This window comes from Bos javanicus, chromosome 7 (genome assembly GCF_032452875.1).
Source record: "Bos javanicus breed banteng chromosome 7, ARS-OSU_banteng_1.0, whole genome shotgun sequence".
Lineage (NCBI taxonomy): Eukaryota > Metazoa > Chordata > Mammalia > Artiodactyla > Bovidae > Bos > Bos javanicus.
The window spans coordinates 8,745,684-8,765,109 of record NC_083874.1 but is presented as its reverse complement, the minus strand read 5'-3'; the positions used below and the strand labels follow the sequence as shown (position 1 = coordinate 8,765,109).

Genomic DNA, 19,426 nt, shown 5'->3' with positions numbered 1-19,426 from the left:
ATACCTCAATAAGTAAATGGACATCGTGAAAAAATAATTTGCAAAGATATAATCTGACACAAATTTTTGCTGCATCATACTTAAGGTCTCTCTGACTCTAGGTCTTATTATGTCAAAGTCTTTATTGAAATTTCTGTTTCACATAGATGTCAATTAGAGACATGCATTTGATGATCAGCTTTACCAGTAACTCCTATACAGAATGTAGACGCTAGGTTAAATAAAGAATTGTACCCTGTGAAGGAGTAAAATCAGATGACCATTTATGAAATACACTATCTGTTAACATCTACATTTTCAAAAAAAAACAATTATGGTAGTGATGCTCTAAGGTATGAAAAACTAAGGCATGATAACTGTAGTTCCACATTTACTCTCCTATGAAACTATGTAATTGGTTTGGTTTCCAAGTTAGGTTTTTTCCCACAGAAGTAGCACAGTTCATGATTATTCTTTTAGCAAAAAGAAAGAAAAATTATTCAGTATAAAGTATATCATTTCAGAAGAATTTATTCTTAAGACATGTATGAAACATCATGAGATAAATGGGAATTTACATATGTTTCACACATGGTTTTGAATCAATTTGAAAGAGTAGAAAAATAACAAGAGAAAAATCTTAGATGATAAGGAACAGAAAAATTAAGAAAGGATGCTTTTAAAATCATATAGAGAAGTTGAAATCAAAGAAATGGAAATACCAGGCTATAAACTGAAGAAGCAATTGCTATTATCATAGTCTAATCAAGGAATCACATATCCCCCTATGAGGCTTTGACCCTGCTATCATGGGCAGTTTTTCAGCCCAAGGGCAAATAGCTCTTTTACAAACATTTCCATCCCAACGAATCTTTTCAGAGCCCTTTTTATGTCTTTATTTCTCAGACTATAGATGAAGGGATTCAGCATGGGTGTGACCACAGTGTACATCACTGATACTATAGCACTCTTGTGTGAGCTGTGGGTAGTAGTGAAGCTAAGATACACTCCTAAGGCTGAAAAATAAAATAAGGAGACAACTGAGAGGTGAGATGCACAGGTGGAGAATGCTTTATACTGCCCCTGAGCTGATGAGATTCCACAGATGGAGAACACTATTTTAGTGTAAGAGTAAAGGATACCAGCCAGGGGAACATCCCTGAGAATTACAGATCCAAAATACATCATCATGTTATTGAGAAAGGGGTCAGAACAGCCATGTGATTTCACAGAAAAAGTGGTGGATTTCCAAATCTGAGCAGAAGGACAGTCGCAACACCATTAAGCTGTGTAACAGGGGAAAGAGGGCACTCACGATCCAGGACACCAGCACCAGCAGTCCACAGAGCTGGGGGTTCATGATGACTGTGTGGTGCAGGGGGTGACAGATAGCCACATACTGGTCATAGGCCATCACGGTCAGGAGAAAGTCATCTAATGCTGCAAAGAGTAAGTAAAAATACACCTGGATGATGCAGCCTTCATAGGTGATGACTTTGCTCTGTGTCTGGATGTTCCACAGCATCTTTGGGATGGTGGTGGATGTAAAACAGATGTCTACAAAAGACAGGTTAGAGAGGAAGAAGTACATGGGGGTGTGAAGGTGGGGGTCTGAGCTGATGGCCAGGATGATGAGCAGGTTTCCAATCACAGTTATCAGGTACATGAAGAGGAAAAGCCCAAATATAAGGGGCTGTAATGCTGGCTCCTCTGAAAGTCCCAGAAGGAGAAATTCTGAAATTTGTGTCTTGTTCCTTGATTCCATGTGATGGAAATGACTACTGGGAAAAAAGAAAATAGCGTGAATAATTTTCAAACAGGTGTAACACACATGGCTGAACTTCTGTAATTTCTATTTTGCTGACAAGAAATTGATGTTAATGAGTTGTATATAGATAAATTCTCCTTGAAGGTATATTCCATTTCACCTCTAATTAGATACTTTTGTCTCATTCTCAGAACATTTCCAAGGAGTTCATGCATTTACAGTTTTAATGAGAAAGTCTTTTACACATTTGAGAAACATTATGCTAGTCAACATGTTTCAAGTACATATAGGGGATAAATAGAGACACTTAAAAACAAATCTCTCACAATCCAAGGGTGGTAAAAGATAATATTCAAATAAATATAGAATATGTTATAAGGTGACAGGTGTTATGAAGAAAACAAAAACATGTACAAAGGAGAGTGTAGTATGAACATTATTTTGTACCAAGTATTCAGGCAAGGCTTACAAACAAGGGGTTCTACGAAGATACATCAAGGCAAAGAGAGAAGGTAATACCGTGATACCAGGAGAAGCGTGTGTCTGGCAGAGAGAACGGCCACTGCAAAGTAACTAAGGAAGAAGCTGGTCACATGTTCAAATGCAAGGAAGCCAGTGGAGTGAAGGAACAAGCAGGAGGGGGAGTGGTTAGAGATGGTGTCAAGGATCCTAAGGAACAAGGTGGCTTCCCTGCTATAGCTGAACCTTCAGTCCATAGAGAATCCATCCTTCCATGTTGTTTCCAGAACTTTATGGATTTAGCTGCAAAGAAATCCTGTAAATTATATCAGATCATCTTCTTAGTACCATCTTTGATGGAGTTTTGGCCTCTGTCACCTTATTACGTCACCTTAATATGTGGGTGCAGTTGCCTTTGCTTTAACAACTGCTCTCACTCCACAAGGCACAAGTATACACACACACCATAGCCTCCTGGGCTGTGTTACTGTATGAATTTCTCACCCAGCACCACCTTCCTTAAGCCATGGGTGATGACACCTCAAGCTTGTGAGATCAGATTATCTTTCTCCTAAAGGATGTTTAAATAGTACCCAGAAATTCCAGTTCACAAGCTACTGAGCGAATAATACAGTTGAGATTCCTTTTAGCTACAATGACTTTCTGCCCTATATTTAAATAAATATAAAAAGCATGGGAGAGAGAGAGAGAGAGATAAAATAAAGGGGAAAGATCTAACAAGCTCAAATAGCCCCTGAGACAATGTGGTGTTCTTGATTTGGCAACATTTCAACTTCAGCTATATCCCTTGATACCCAGGAAAGATCAGAAAGAAAAATATCTCTTTTCCAAAGACAGAAGCAATGATATCTGTAGGGTGTGAAAAACCTTATCAATTTGCCCTGTCTCTCTTTTAATTTTTTTTTTTTTTGGATGTGGACCATTTTTAGCCTTTATTAAAAGTGTTCCAATATTACATCTGTTTTATGTTCTAGGTCTTTAGCTGTGAGACATGTGGGATCTTACCTTCCCAACCAGGGATTGAACCCACAGCCCATGCGCTGGAAGGCAAAGTCCTGACCACTGGAGAGCCAGGAAAGTGCCCTTATCTCTGTTGTTTTTTTTTTATGAGATATATTTTATTTGTTATTCTTGGGCTAAATGTTTTTAATTTTTTTCATAAATCCACTGGGAACATCCTAATTCTAGTTCTGATCTTTGGACAGCATGCAAGGACTTTTCCAGACCATACTCTGTGAGTCCATTAGGTCATGAAAATTCATTCTCTTATTCTGGATAAATTTCTTCACATGATTTAAGCCTGCTGCTGCTGCTGCTAAGTTGCTTCAGTCGTGTCCAACTCTGTGCGACCCCATAGAAGGCAGCCCACCAGGCTCTGCCATCCCTGGGATTCTCCAGGCAAGAACACTGGAGTGGGTTGCCATTTCCTTCTCCAATGCATGAAAGTGAAAAGTGAAAGTCAAGTCGCTCAGTCGTGTCCGACTCCTAGTGACTCCATGGACTGCAGCCTACCAGGCTCCTCCGTCCATGGAACTTTCTAGGCAAGAGTACTGGAGTGGGGTGCCATTACCTTCTCCAGATTTAAGCCTAAGGACATTTTTATTTCAGTATACTGTGATGTTGTCACTATAATGCAAGATTCCAAGCATCAGTGATTTCAGCTCCCTTGTTTACTTCTTATTTTCCCATATGTACATGAATACATATGCATTTATTTTAAAAACACAATTAAGAAAATTATAAATTATGAAATAGAATGGCAAAAATGTTAAACCAGTTAAAAGAGTAATTTCAGATAAATGCATTAAACAAAACTAAATGGAACATCAAAACCATTATGTTTTAATCAATTTTTGATGTTCCATTCAGTTTTTAGCAGTAACAGAACAATCAAAACAATAATTAATAATGAATTAATAACTAATTTAGAAAATACCTTGACTCAAGAGAATCTAATATATAATCTACCCAGGAATTTCTAGCAAATAGCATGTGTATTGTTAATATTTGTTGAATGATTAGGAATTAGATCCCCTTAGATATGAACACTAGTGTATGGGAAGATTGTACTCCAATATTTTCTTTTTGTACTTCAATTTGATTGGAAAAGGCTGGATTGTTGAAAAAAATTTGGAATAAATGGTCATCTATGTGGAAGGAAATGAAGTGGTTTACTATTTAATTCATCTTTTTAAAAAAGACAAAAGTCCCCAGTGTAAAAGCAAACAGTCCATTTCAGATGATCATATAAAACCATACATAAAATCTACAGGTGAGAAAACTATTCTTATGAAGGGAGAAAATCAGAAGTAAAAAGAAAAACAAATTTAACTATATAAAAGTTTAAAACATTTTATGGTCAAAAATACCCACCCCAAAATCAATTGCAGAACAATATTTCATAAAAAATCTTTGGACATGGTTAACTGTTGAGAAGAAGGCATAAAGTTATGTAGATGTATGGTAATAATAAATAACTTGCTTACTGAATATACAAATCTTTGCTCAAAGTGAGTACTAGTTTAATAAACAGGAAGATATCTAATTCACAACCTTCAGCCTGGGAAAAAACTTAATGTTGATTGAGGTTGAAACTTCTTTTTAATTAAATGTATTTATTTTAATTAGAGGCTAATTACTTTATAATATTGTATTGGTTGAAACTTTTAAACAAGTATTACAGACATAAGGGGAACTCTAATTTCTGTGGCAGAGATATGAAATGGAGAACATTATGGAAACCACCTAAGACAGCTATCGATAATAGAAACACAAATATTCTTTAATTCAGGGTCCTCCGTCTCTGTACTACTGGATATTCTCTGCCAGGTCCTTCTCTGTAGTGGGGTCTGTCCTGTACATTGTAGGATGCTTAGAAGCATCCTTGCCCACCACCTGCCCTTCATCAGTGTGACAGCAAAAAATGTCTACTGATATTGCTCAACATCCCCTGAGGGACAGTTATCCTTGGTTTAGAAGTGCAATGTGGCAGATTCATTTTGATATATGGCAAAACCAATACAATATTGCAAAGTTAAATAAAATAAAATTTTAAAAAAAGAAAAAAAATAAAACCAAACTGAAATCTCAAGAAAAAAAAAATAAAAAAGAAGTGCAATGTTAAATTAACAATCTCAAAATAATTTTGTAGCAGTGATATGATAGTCCTTATTGCTAAACAATGATACAGACCATCAAATGTATGAGTCACACAGCCACACAGCCATGGAATATTATATGGACATTGAAATAATGCTATTATTACTAGCATTAATGCTATTAATGATATTACTATTAATACAGCATTATTACTAGTTGTTTAGAAGCAAGTCCCTGAGTTGTTGCTGAGAAATAGACAAAAGTGGATAAATTGTAGAAAAACATTAAACATACTGGCCACTTATCAGTAAAACATAAAGAAAATTTAATGATGTATTTAGGATTATATTTATACCTTTGTATAAAGTATGTGAATATGTATAAGTGCATATTTTAGAAGGGTATTTTTAAAGGAAACTAAAAACTTAAGGAATAAAAAATACTTATCCCATAAATAAAAACTTATGGAATAAAAATACTTATTCCATAAATAAAAACTTATGGAATAATAAATATACTTAACCTTATGAAGCAAAATAAGGTAAAATACATTGCTTCCTGAACAACTGTAGGTAAAAAATTGAATGAAAATCTGCCACTAACTAATAAAAACATAGAGTAAGAATTTAACGATACCAGCATTGGTCTCTAATTCATGTTGAAATTGCCAAAATGGGGAAACAAAAGAATATAACAGGACATCTACAATGAGGATACGGAGCAGTACCAAATTTGTAATTTCATCTCATATTGAAATGCTGCTGCTGCTGCTAAGTCGCTTCAGTCGTGTCCAACTCTGTGCGACCCCATAGACGGCAGCCCACCAGGCTCCACCATCCCTGGGATTCTCTAGGCAAGAACAATGGAGTGGGTTGCCATTTCCTTCTCCAGTGCATGAAAGTGAAAAGTGAAAGCGAAGTAGCTCAGTCATGTCCGACTCTTAGCGACCCCATGGACTGCAGCCCGTCAGGCTCCTCCATCCATAGGATTCTCCAGGCAAGAATACTGGAGTGGGTTGCCAAAATGTGAAGGCAATGTTTAATATGGTAAAGAAGAATGTCTTTCAAATTATGTCCAGAGCTGATGCAACTTTTGCAAATAGATTTAATTAGAAGGCTAAAAGGAACAATAAAAAATAACAGTCGTAAAACTACGAGTAAATATGTATAAAGTGCTGCTGCTGCTGCTGCTACGTCGCTTTAGTCGTGTCCGACTCTGTGTGACCCCGTAGACGGCAGCCCACCAGGCTTCCCGTCCCCGGGATTCTCCAGGCAAGAACACTGGAGTGGGTTGCCATTTCCTTCTCCAATGCATGAAAGTGAAAAGTGAAAGTGAAGTCGCTCAGTTGTGTCCGACTCTAGCAACCCCATGGACTGCAGCCTACCAGGCTCCTCCCTCCATGGGATTTTCTAGGCAAGAGTACTGGAGTGCGGTGCCATTGCCTTCGCCTTATTATTAATATCACTAAGGATGCTGCAGAACTCTCACTTTCCTTTTTGGTTTACAACAAGGATTGAAACATCAAGAATATTAAAGTGATAACTGAATTCATTCAGTAAGAAAAGTGACAATGATAAAGCAACAAATGGGGTGTACTGTACAGTGTGGTGACTATATATAGTTCATAATACTTTATAGCATAAACTGACAGATTTAACACAAAAATTGGTCCCAAATTTGACCCCAAAAATGAATTGTTATACAATTCCCAGGTTTCCCTGGTGGCTCAGTGGTAAAATATGAACCTGCCAATGCAGAAGACCTGGGTTAGATACCTGGGTCAGGAAGATCCCCTGGAGGAGGGCATGGCAACCCATTCCAGTATTCTTACCTGGGAAATCCCATGGACAGAGGAGCCTGGTAGGCTATATTTCATGGGGTCGCAAACAGTTGGACTTAACTTGGTGACCAAACAGCAACAACAACATACAATCCCCACAAATGTGTGTGTGTATATATATATACACACACACAAAGAACGACTTGCCATTCAACTTTTGTTTAAAAAGAAAGAAAGAAAGAATATACAATGGAGAAAAGACAATCTCTTTAACAAGTGGTACTGGGAAAACTGGTCAACCACTTGTAAAAGGAGGAAACTAGAATACGTTCTAACACCATACACAAAAATAAACTCAAAATGGATTAAAGATCTAAATGTAAGACCAGAAACTATAAAACTCTTAGAGGAGAACATAGGCAAAACACTCTCCGACATAAATCACAGCAGGATCCTCTATGACCCACCTCCCAGAATACTGGAAATAAAAGCAAAAATAAACAAATAGGACCTAATTAAACTTAAAAGCTTCTGCACAACAAAAGAAACTATAAGCAAGGTGAAAAGACAACCTTTAGAATGGGAGAAAATAATAGAAAATGAAGCAACTGACAAACAACTAATCTCAAAAATATACAAGCACGTCCTAAAGCTCAATTCCAGAAAAATAAATAACCCAATCAAAAAATGGGCCAAAGAACTAAATAGACATTTCTCCAAAGAAGACATACAGATGGTTAACAAACACATGAAGAGATGCTTAACATCACTCATTATCAGAGAAATGCAAATCCAAACCACTATGAGGTACCATTTCACGCCAGTCAGAATGGCTGTGATCCAAAAGTCTACAAGCAATAAATGCTGGAAAGGGTGTGGAGAAAAGGGAACCCTCTTACACTGTTGGTGGGAATGCAAAGTAGTACAGCCACTATGGAGAACAGTGTGGAGATTCCTTAAGAAACTGGAAATAGAACTGCCTTATGATCCAGCAATCCCACTGCTGGGCATGAACACCAAGGAAACCAGAATTGAAAGAGACACGTGTACCCCAATGTTCATCGCAGCACTGTTTATAATAGCCAGGACATGGAAGCAACCTAGATGTCCATCAGCAGATGAATGAATAAGAAAGCTGTGGTACATTTACACAGTGGAATATTACGCAGCCATTAAAAAGAAAACATTTGAATCAGTTCTAATGAGGTGGATGAAACTGGAGCTGATTATACAGAGTGAAGTAAGCCAGAAAGAAAAACATTAATACAGTATACTAATGCATATATATGGAATTTAGAAAGATGGTAACAATAACCCTGTAAGCAAGACAGCAAAAAAGACACAGATGTATAGAACAGTCTTTTGGACTCTGGGAGAGGGAGAGGGTGGGATGATTTGGGAGGATGGCATTGAAACATGTATAATATCATATAAGAAATGAATCGCCAGTCCAGGTTCAATGCAGGATGCAGGATACAGTATGCTTGGGGCTGGTGCACTGGGATGACCCAGAGGGATGGTATGGGGAGGGAGATGGGAGGGGGGTTCAGGATGGGGAACACGTGTACACTCGTGGAAGATGCATGTTGATGTATGGCAAAACCAATACAATATTGTAAAGTAATTAGCCTCCAATTAAAATAAATAAATTTTTTAAAAAAAGAAAGAAAAGGAAAAACAATTTCTTCTTTCAAAGGATTCAATTAAAAATAAAAAATGAGTGACAGCACTTTATAAAACAGAAGAATTGTAGAGACATGTTTAAATAGAAAAACACTGAATGACTAACAAATCATCAACTGTATTCAACCTCACAGGTAATATAATAATTAAAAAATTAACCTCATTATCATACATCTTTTCACCTATGTAACTAAGTTTGTTTTTTAGTTTTTCCCCTTACATGAATACCTAGCGTGAGAGAAGGTACTGCAATTTGTGTGTTTATTGCACAAGTATTGCAAGCATGTCTTTGCAAACAGTCCTAGGTACAGATCTTTCTCCTGCATGTAGAAACCGAGTCTAATATGCCCCATCTTACAATAAAAAGAAATGCTGTCACTTCACTGTGTGTCCCACCACAGGTAATATCCTGTGTCTCCCATTTCCTCTTCTATTGGGCTTCCAGCAGATTTAATTGTCAAAACCGACATCCTTGTTTCCAAGTGCAATGGTCACTTTTTTTACATCATAAATAAATGCATTATTATGAAGAGCAGCAAACAACCACACAGACCTCTGCATCTGGGCTATGCTCAATTGGTCCTCAGGTGACCTTAGGTACACGTTCCTGGCTTCCATCCCATCTAATCCTCCCCTCCAGTGTCTATGGGGCTCTCAGACTCACCTGCTTGGGAACTCTGGGTAGATGATTTTTCTGTGAAGGTCAAAATTTCTCCCTAATTAATTGACAAGGCAGATCAAAGTTTTATCCTCAAACAAGAAAACAGGAAAGGATAAAAATCAAGCATTAGTCTCCCAGCCAGATGTAGGACTGCAAAAGTAAATAACCACATCCTATGCAATCAAAGAGGCACAGGCTGAGGGACTGTGGCAGAGGAAATGTTTTCAGCTTCCTGTGTCAGTCCATTAGGCATGTTTTCCTCTTGTTAATTCAGCTTCTAAGTACACTATTTCCCTTAGAGACACTGATCTGGATAGAATTTTTTTTTCCTGCTGATTCTGTTCCTACGAGACTGCATTATAAGTTAGGTGAATTCAGTTTTTATAGTTCCTTTGACTTTACCTCTCCTCCTTCCAAAGCGCTAAGCCTCCCAAGACTTCATCACATCCCTGAGTTCAAATTATCTCATTAATATAATATGGATAATTTGCCTCAACTAGGTCCCCAGGGCCTTCAAAGCTTTGGTTTTTGTTGGGAACACAACCCCTGAAACCTCTGAATATGACTATTCCCTTCTTCAAAAGGGGATAACTTTTCTCCTTTAATATAAAACTTGGATATTATAATCCTTGGTTTCATGAAAGTTTTTGCAAAGCCAATAAGGATTCCCTACTCATATCAGGAGTTAATAGCTGTCATTTAAGAGTCCTCAGTATAAAATATTTGTAACTATGAAAGACATATATAGACATTGTTATGCACCACTAGCTTAGCTGACTGTCAAATTTAATTTCTACAACAATGTATTCTATGAAGCAATACTTTTATGAACTCCATTCTCCAGTGTAGAAATAGGATTCAGAGGGACTCAGTGTTCTGATTACAAGTGTAAACAAAGTAAGGGATGGAATCTTGACTGGAGTGTGTCATGATGCCTCCAGGTCTCACTCTGAGCAGTGATTCTCAGCCAAGGTGATTTTGCTGCTGGGGATATTTGGTGATGTCTAAAAAGATACTTTGATTGGAGAAGGAAATGGCAACCCACTTCAGTATTCTTGCCTGGAGAATCCCAGGGACGGGGAGCCTAGTGGGCTGCCTTCTATGGGGTTGCACAGAGTTGGACATGACTGAAGTGACTTAGCAGCAGCAGCAAAAAGATACTTTGACTGTGTGGATCACAATAAACTGTGGAAAATTATGAAAGAGGTACCAGACCACCTGATCAGCCTCTTGAGAAATCTATATGCATGCCAGGAAGCTACAGTTAGAACTGGACGTGGAACAACAGACTGGTTCCAAATAGGAAAAGGAGTACATCAAGGCTGCATATTGTCACCCTGCTTATTTAACTTATATGCAGAGTACATCATGAGAAACACTAGGCTAAAAGAAGCACAAGCTGGAATCAAGATTGCCAGGAGAAATATCAATAAACTCAGATATGCAGATGACACCCTTATGGCAGAAAGTGAAGAGGAATTAAAAAGCCCCTTGATGAAAGTGAAAGAGGAGAGTGAAAAAATTGGCTTAAAGCTCAACATTCAGAAAACTGAGATCATGGCATCTGGCCCCATCACTTCATGGGAACTAGATGGGGAAACATTGGAAACAGTGTCAGACTTTATTTTGGGGGCTCCAAAATCACTGCAGATGGTGACTGCAGCCATGAAATTAAAAGACGCTTACTCCTTGGAAGGAAAGTTATGACCAACCTAGATAGCGTATTCAAAAGCAGAGACATTACTTTGCCAACAAAGGTCCGTCTAGTCAAGGCTATGGTTTTTCCAGTGGTCATGTATGGATGTGAGAGTTGGACTGTGAAGAAAGCTGAGCACCGAAGAATTGATGCTTTTGAACTGTGGTGTTGGAGAAGACTCCTGAGAGTCCCTTATCCAACCAGTCCATCCTAGGAGATCAGTACTTGGTGTTCACTGGAAGGACTGATGCTAAAGCTGAAACTCCAATACTTTGGCCACCTCATGTGAAAAACTGACTCATTGGAAAAGACCGTGATGCTGGGAGGGATTGAGGGCAGGAGGAGAAGGGGACAACAGAGGATGAGATGGTTGGATGGCAACACCGACTCGATGCACATGAGTTTGGGTGAACTCCGGGAGTTGGTGATGGACAGGGAGGCCTGGCGTGCTGCGATACATGGGGTCACAAATCAGACACGACTGAGCGACTGAACTGAACTGAAAAAGCTACTACTTATCTCCTATATCCCACAGGACAGAATCCCGAAGAAGTAATGTTCCTGCCCCAAATGCCAACAGTAAGAAAACCTATTCTAGACCAGAGCTCCAATAAGCTCATTATACATACAAATCATCAAGGTTTGTGGTTCAAATGCAAATTATGGTTCATTGGGTCTCTCGCAGACACAGGAACTGCCTTTCAAACAAGTTCTTAGGTATTGATGAACTTGTAGGTCTTGGTCTGTGGATCACAGTTTGAGTATCACAAAAGTAGTTCTGCGTTAGTCAAGTATACACAGTTTCAGTCTCCTCCACCAAGGATGTTTATGTAACTTTGAAAGATATATGTGTTTTTTTGTGTTTTTTTTTTTCATTTTTTATTTTTTTTACTTTACAATATTGTATTGGTTCTGCCATACATCAACATGCCTCTGCACGGGTGTACACGTGTTCCCCATCCTGAACCCTTCTCCCACCTCCCTCCCCATACCATCCCTCTGGGTCATCCCAGTGCACCAGCCCCAAGCTTCCTGTATCCTGCATCGAACCTGGACTGGTGATTTTTTTCTTATATGATATTATGGCCTACTATACAGAGTGAAGTAAGCCAGAAAGAAAAACACCAATACAGTATACTAACAAATATATATGGAATTTAGAAAGATGGTAACATCAACCCTGTATGCGAGACAGCAAAAGATATGTTTTTTTCTCATTAATTTTATAGGTCATGATAAATTATGTATTAGATCACTGAAATATAATAGCTCTTGAGTAACCTGAAATAAAATATATGTTAAGAAGGCTTTGTAGCAGGCAGAATGTGAGTGAGTGAAAGTCACTCAGTCATGTCCGACTCCTATACAGTCCATGTAATTCTCTAAGCCAAAATACTGGAGTGGGTAGCCTTTCCCTTCACCAGGGGATCTTCCCAAACCAGGAATCAAACCCAGGTCTCCAGCACTGCAGGCTGATTCTTTACCAGCTGAGCTACCAGGGAAACCCCATAAGATATCTCTAGTTAAAAGCAAAAGAATTTGTTCCACAACTTCAGAAAAGATAGTTGCTTTCAAAAAATGGGTTTAATCACAAAAATAAAATAATACAAATTAGGATAGTTGGATATGAAATAAGACAGAAATATGCATAATATCTATTCCTTACTACTAAAGATGAACATTCCATGTTTAAAAGTAATAAGGGGAACACAATGTGACCAACTGATAGTTTTGACTAAACACAATTTATAAACTCTCACACATCCCCATTAATGGAACTATACCTACATAGAAGAATTAAATGACAAACTACAAACTTGATGAAAAAATTCCTAATTTTTGAAAGAATGAAAAAACAAAAAAAAAAGACATTCAGATTCCAAGACACAAAGCAAAATTCTTGCAAAGACAATTTGCATATAGAAAGTGAATGGCTAACAAACCAAACATCTGTTTTGGTGGTGTTGTTCTGTTGTTAAGTCGTTTCCAGCTCTTTTGGAACTCCATGGACTGTAGCCCATAAGGCTCCTCTGTCCATGGGATTCTCCAGGCAAGAATACTGTAGTGTGTTGCCATTCCATTCTCCAAGGGATCTTCCTGGACCAGGGATTGAACCCACGTCTCCTGCATTGGCAAGCGGATTCTTTACCATTGTGCCACCAGGGAAGGCTTAGGCATCCTGTAATGAAATAATTACCAAGTAATACTCCTTGACATACCTCTTCGTGCATATTCCATACAATGCTCTTTTTCATGGGAATATCAAGTTGGTAGGCAATACTGTGAAATATGTGTCCCAAATACTGCAGTTGTAACATAGCATCTACCTCCATGGGTCTGGATTCTTCTCATAAATACAGGACATGTTGAAATATTGAGCTTGAAAAAAAAATCTAAATACCCTGCCTTCAATGCTTACACCTCCAAACCTAATACTCTGCTTTCCTACTCCCATGAACTGCAAAACTCCTCAGATATGTTCTGTTTTTGCCAGAGCCACTTTATTCCTTCCATTCCTTATTCATTCTTATCCAACTGGAATTCCATTCCCATCACTCATTTGTCAACAATGATACTTGTATTACTGAGTCAGCAGACAATAATCTTTTCATATATTAAATCAATCAATTTTAAATGTATTAGTTAACCTAGGGGAAAAAATGTGGTAATCTCTTGGCTCTGGGTTAGGCTGCTTAAGTTCTCAGGTAGCCAGATTTATGACTTGAAAACCAGGAAGCGTGTCCTGTCTGCCTAAGATTGTAGAGGAGATATTCGTAACTCCCTGTGTCTGCTCATTAGGCACTGTTTTCACTGTTACTCTCACCTCTGCTCACATCATTGTCCTCAGGGCCACTAGTATGGATGGAAAGAGTTTGTTTTTATTTTGTTTTCCTGCTGAGACTCTGTTCCTTGGAGCCCACATTGAAAGACAGTTGAATCCAGTCTTTATTACTCTTTCTCCATGAACTTTCCTGCCTCCCAGAGTTTTAGCTTCACTGCTATGCTGTGCTGTACTTAGTCACTCAGTCATGTCTGACTCTTTGTGACCTGTAGTCCTCCAGGCCCCTCTGTCCATGGGGATTTCCCAGCTTATTGCAATACTGAGTTAATGGTTTCCCCAAATCTGAAACTGTGGAACCTTTGTTTACCAGGTTCCAAGGATCTCCAAAATATTGTCCTGTGGTGGGAAAGTCTCCTGAGATTTCTAGTAAATTGGGAGTCCCTTCGTCAACAAGAGATAGAAGTATGTTCCTTTGATATAAATACATGACTAGTATGATCATTGGCTTCATGATGATTTTAATAAGTCAACTAGGACATTCATGTTAATGATACAAGTTAAGAAGTGTCATTTAGTGCTTCATTTTTTTTTTAATGTCAGTTAGATGATATGTCTCCATCTAATGGTGCACCATGCACTGAGCTTGGAATCTTATATGGGTTGTCTTATTTTATTTTCATGAAACTTTATTTTCTGATGTTTGCACTATGATGTATTAATAGTTCATTCTACACTTGCATAAATGTGACTCAAAAGAGTGAAAGGATCTGCCTAAGGTTATGAACAGTCCATTTGACTGAAGAGGTATCTGAAAGTGAAAGTTGCTCAGCCGTATCTGACTCTTTGCAACCCCATGGACTATACAGTCCATTGAATTCTCCAGGCTAGAATACTGGAGTGGGTAACCTTTCCCTTATCCAGGGGATCTTCCCAATCCAGAAATCAAACCAGGGTCTCCTGCACTGCAGGTGGATTCTTTACCAGTTGAGCTACTGCTACTGCTAAGTCACTTCAGTTGTGTCTGACTCTGTGTGACCCCACAGACAGCAGCCCACCAGGCTCCCCTGTCCCTGGAATTCTCCAGGCAAGAACACTGGAGTGGGTTGCCATTTCCTTCTCCAAGAACAAAAGATGCCTCCCCTCTAAGTATTGCTCAACAACACTATGTTTTAATAGTTACACTGTTGCAGGGAGGAAGCCAATCCTGACTCCATGTTGGAAATGGTTTCTTTGACTTGCTTCTATTATTATGATCATACTTAATGGCTTGGCTGGAGGACCCTGGCCCTGTGCTTGCCTATAAACTAAAATGCCTTTGTTCAGAACCCTGTCCACCTGCAGATGGCAGAAGGGAGAAATTAACACATCCCCTGACTGAAGCTTGCCATTCTGAAAGATGTTTGCAAGACTAACAGTCTTTTTACTTTGCTTCCTCACCTCCCCCACATCTCTGATCTATAAAAGAACCTGGCATCCAGACCCTGTAAGATGGTTATTTTGAGGCACCAGCCTGCCATCTTCTCCATCAGCTGCTTTCCAGATAAAGTTGAGAGGGTAACAGGCAGGAAGGCCAGGGGTCTCCAAATAGAGGAAATAGCCTGCAAGTGTCAGACATTTTTACCTCTCTTAAGCGGCAGGAGGAAACAAACTAGCAATATTTTTTCCTTCTCTATACAAATTTAAAGGGAGGTTTCTCTTAAAATACTGTGTTGCCATAATGACACCCGGTTTCGCCTGAAGTTAGCTATTCTCGAGTCTAGAGATAACCAATGCCTTTTTCTTATGGAAATGTTTGTCTTAAGCTATGCTAATGTACTATGCCTTTACCCCAAAACTCTGTCTCCAAGTCGGTTCCGCCTCTTGGCCCAGAACCTACTTGACAAACCAGTATGGATATTGTTCCCCTAATCTATGTAAATGAAACTATTTGTATGGTGGTCTGCCCTTCTTCAAGATTCAAGTTAATCATTTTATGGCCCAGGATAAACCATTTATCCCAAAATGCATCTTATGGGTGAGGGGCCTGGTGCCATTCTGAATTTTAAGACATTCCTTTCTTTCATTAACAGACTGCTAGTGACTATATAACATCCAGCTAAACACTAGCAGGGGGGTACTCTTTCTGCCCCCTTCTGATGCCTATGTCAGAAGCTTTCTCTATCTTCTTTATACTTTAATAAAACTTTATTACACAAAAGCTCCGAGCGATCAAGCCTCGTCTCTGGCCCCGGATTGAATTCTTCTCCTCCGGGGGCCAAGAATCCTGGTGTATTCGCGTGATTCAACAACAACCTTTCAAAGTCCTTCCTTGTCTCAACAGCTCATCTCTGGGATTCACTGCCCTGTCGTGTGGCAAGCAAAGTGAACTTGGACTCAGTAACAAAACTAGTTGATGGTCTAGATTCTAATTGTGCTGATATTAAAATGTATTTAATAGTCAATGTATAGCTATAAGAGTAAGACAATCTCACTGAAATCTGTCTTCTGCCCCGTCACGCCCTCCTGAAGCACACCACTCATATATAGACTACTTAAACTCCCTGGGGACACACAAAGCGATTTAGTCAAAAAAGCATAGCTCTCGCCTGTGGGTCAAGACTGACCTAGATATGCAACAAAGTCAGTACTGAACTTCCATGGGTAAGAGGCAAACGGATCCCCACACCCTGAAGCATCAACATACAGCTGCAGTACCCTTATTCAACAGACAATAGTATTTTCATGGATATTAAGAAGAAAATGGTACAAGGTGGACAAAGTATCACACTAAAGTTAAGCTTTAAATAAATATTTGCCAAAAGGACTTCCATACTGTTTCAAGCATTAACTTGAGTATTGATGTGCTTTAAAAAGCAAACAGACAATAACAAAACAAATCAAGAAGGGATCAAAACATAAAATTCTGAAATGAAACCTGAATCTAAAGAAAATAATACAGTGGAGCTGGATTCAACTTAGGTTAATTAAATAATTATCATTGTTACAATATGAAGTGACAGCAACCATCACAATGTTAATGAGTTAAAAATTTAAGACAACTGTACAAGAACAAACAGGTAATTTTAACAGATCTTTACATAAAGTGGCAGAGTCAGATGATATCCATTACAGCTAACCTTTGCACAGAACAACAGTTAGGTGCTCTGACCCTCCGTGGGACCTCAAAACTGCAAAATACACATATTCTTCAATGAAGATCTGTATGTCTTCCTTGGGAAAATGCCTATTGAATATTTTCAGCCTACTTTTAATAGATTATTTGTTTTTTTAATATTAAGTTGATTCAATCCTTTATATTTTTGGATAGCAATCCCTTATTGGATATATACATTATAAATATATTTTCCCATGGATAGTTTGTTTTATTGGTGCTTTCCTTCATTGTGCAAACAAATATACTCCATTTGTTTATTTTTATTTCCCTTGCCTGGAGAGATATATACAAAAACATTGCTAAGATTACTCTCAAAGAAGAATCACCTATGGTTTCTTGCAGCTTATTGAATAACTTCATGACATTTTCTTGAATTCTCTATTTGTTTGATAACAATCTTCCATGACATTAAGATTGGTTTCTGGAAAATTATCATTTTATATTTTCAAATTTTTTTAGAGTATAGTTGACTTACAGAGTTATTAGATCCTCCTGTACAGCAAAATGTATCAGTTACATATATATATATATATATATATATATATATACACACACACACACACACACACACAATATGTCATGTGAAAGATCTTTTGGCCAAAACAGACCATGTGTGTGTGTGTGTGTGTGTGTGTGTGTGTATATTATATGTACATGTATGTGTGTGTGTGTGTGTGTGAGTGTGTGTATTGGAGAAGGAAATGGCAACCCACTCCAGTATTCTTTCCTGGAGAATCCCATGGACAGAGGAGTCTGGCGGGCTACAGTCCATGGAATCACAAGGGTTGGACATGACTTAGCAACTAAACCACCACCATGTATGTCTGTATATAGAAAGGGTCACAAGTTGACCCTTGAACAAGAAAATTAAGGGCTCTGACTCTTCATGGTCAGAAATCCTCCTGTAACTTGACAGTTATTTTTCTATATCACTGACACAACCAACTGTAATAAAAATAATATAAATCATCTTGGTTGTTAAGTGTGTTTTTAAATGAATAATGCAACTCATAACTATTACTTCAGGGAAATAGAAAAATTACTTGAGATGACTGTCATTTAAGAAGTAATAATTCTTAATAAATCTATGATGCCCCAACAAATAATGGAATCTATAAACATTTTTGACCCAAAGGTAGGAAAATTTTGAAGAAGGAAAAAACAAAATGGCCTATGTATAAGACTGAGGGAAAAGCTTAATAAAGAGAGTTCCTAAAATTGCATAAAGATGCTGAATCCAAAGATGAAAAGAAAAATGGAAATCCTGGGAAACAAGTAGAAGGAGAAAATTTTATTCCACTATGATCAAAGAATCACTAATTCTGGTTCAGAGGCTTTGAGCTATGCAATCCAGGGTACTAGGGTATTTGGTCTTTTAAAGTTGGCATGAAGTAGAATCTCTTCAGAGCCCCCTTTATATCTTGATTTCTCAGACTGTAGATAAAGGCATTAAGCAGGGGTGTGACCACCGTGTGCATCACCGAGGCGATTGTACTTGAATGTGAGGTGTGGGTAGCACCAGAGCTAAGGTACACTCCTAAGGCTATAAAATAAAATAGGGAGACAACCAAGAGGTGGGACACACAGGTAGAAAATGCTTTATACTTTCCCTGAGCTGATATGATTTTACATATGCAGGAAACTATTTTAGAATAAGAGTAAAGGATACCAGCAAAAGGACCACCACCCATCAGGACAGCTGCAAAATACATCACTGTGTTATTAAGAAAGTTGTCAGAACTGGCAAGTTGTACCACCTCAAGGAGTTCACAGAAAAAGTGGGGGATTTGTAGAACTGGACAGAAGGACAATTGCAGCACCATTAAGCTATGTAGCAAGGGATACAAGGCAATCAGCACCCAGGATATCAGAACCAGCAATACAGAGATGGGAGGTTATGATGACCATGTAGTACAAAGGTGGCAGATGGCCACATACCGATCATAGGCGATCACACTCAGGAAAATGTCATCTAATTCTGCAAAGAGAATATAAAAATACATCTGGGTAATACAGCCTTCATAGGTGATACCTTTGCTCTGCATCTGGATGTTCCACAGCATCTTTGGGATGGTGGTGGAGGTGACACAGATGTCTACAAAGGACAGGTTGGAGAGGAAGAAGTACATGGGGGTGTGGAGCTGGGATTCTGAGATGACAGCCAAGATGATAAGTAGGTTTCCAAATACAGTGATCAGGTACATGGTGAGGAAAAGTCCAAATATGAGGGGCTGTAGTGCTGGTTCGTTTGAAAGTCCCAGAAGAAGAAATCCCGAAATTTGTGTGTTGTTGCTTGGTCCCATGGGGTGCAGGTGACTACCAGGAAGAAGAAAAATAACATGAC

The 19,426-nt window shown here is 38.5% G+C and overlaps 1 pseudogene; it reads right to left on the bottom strand.

The window, feature by feature from the left end:
* Positions 1-786: 786 nt before the first annotated feature.
* Positions 787-1,744, bottom strand: LOC133251806 (olfactory receptor-like protein OLF4; annotated as a pseudogene).
* Positions 1,745-19,426: the final 17,682 nt, after the last annotated feature.